This window comes from Daucus carota, chromosome 6 (assembly GCF_001625215.2).
Source record: "Daucus carota subsp. sativus chromosome 6, DH1 v3.0, whole genome shotgun sequence".
NCBI lineage: Eukaryota > Viridiplantae > Streptophyta > Magnoliopsida > Apiales > Apiaceae > Daucus > Daucus carota.
Window position 1 is genome coordinate 10,594,791 of NC_030386.2, and position 1,636 is coordinate 10,596,426.

Below are 1,636 nucleotides of genomic sequence, written 5' to 3' on the forward strand. Positions count from 1 at the left end.
AAAGCAAAGCATTGCACATTGTTTTGTTTAACCTTAAACGAAGCATGATGCAGTGTTTGGGGAAATCTATACTATATTATAATAAGCCAACATGGATATAATTTGTAATCCAAAATTTAATTATATTTTTCGGCTTGGTACTCTCCTTTTGGTACTACAAGTCTACAAATGTGGAGTCTATTAGTATTATAAACAGTTTCAAATATTAAAAACATTCGTAACAATACATTATCATATAATATTTCATTAAAAATGTTATAATGATGCTATAATATAACTATTACATAACCCTTTCTAACTCTAATCTTAAAAGTTATTGTTGTCAAAAAAACCAAAATTACAAAATTACGTTGATATTTGATTGATTAGAGTACTGAATCTTTTAAAGGCATTACACGATCGCCTATGTTTGGAAAAGATTAGAATTTTCTGATTTTTTTTATTTTTAAATCTACGTGTACTAAATTCGGATTAAATGTACTAAATATATTAGGGTTTGTCCATTTTTAAGTAATCGGGAGAAAATATAGTCAGTTGAATAATATAATTTAATTAAAATTCAATCCATTAATATTAAAATACTAATAAAATGATGTTAAAATTTAAATTATAAATAATAAATTACGAAGTATATACCCAAAGCACGGGTTAAAGGCTAGTTTTAAAAAAAAAATCAAAACATCTGTGGGTTAATAGGCAAAAAAATCACCGAACTCATGACCAACTTGCAGTTGGGTCACTAAACTCAAAAAATTTGCAAACGGATCACATAATTAGATTTAACTTGCAGTCAACTCACTAAACTAATAAAAGGTTGCATTTAAGTCACTGTGCCGTTAAGTATCAGGTGACTTTAATGGAATCTGTTAAAAAATTAAAAAGAATAATAAAAACTTTGAAAATAATTAAAAAAATTTGATTTTTTAAAAAAAAAACTGAAAACTTAAAAATATTGAAAATTTGAAAAAGCTATTAAAAAATCCGATTTTTTATTAAAAAACTGAAAACTTAAAAAAATTTGAAAATTTTGAAAAAGCTATAAAAAAAATATGGAATTTTTTAAAAATATGAAAAAATGTAAAAACTTCGATTTTTTTTTTAAAACAATCGAAAAAATCTGGAATTCAAAAAATATACCTAAAATTTTCAAATTAAAAAGACTTTTTAAAAAAATCAATTTTTATATTTTTTTTCAAAGTTTTTTTTTATTTTTCTTGACGGATTCCGTTAAAGTCAACTGATATTTAACGGTGCAGTGACCTAAATGCAAGTTTTATTAGTTCAATGAGTTGACTGCAAGTTAAATCTAGTTCTGTGATCCGTTTGCAAACTTTTTGAGTTCAGTGACTAAACTGCAAGTTGGCCACGAGTTCAGTGATATTTTTGCCTATTAACCCAAACATCTGTAATGCTGAACAATGTTGTATTTTGTGCTATTTTTTAAATAAAATGTCTTAAATGATAGATATGATGCTTTACAAAATAATAAACGATTTGATGTTAATAAATGATACGCATGATTTTATTTGTGAAAGGTGCTATTTGGGACATTAATGCACAAAATTATGATATTTGAGATAATATCCGAGAGAGAAACACAATATAATTGACGTGTTTACTTTACTCTTAACCGGTC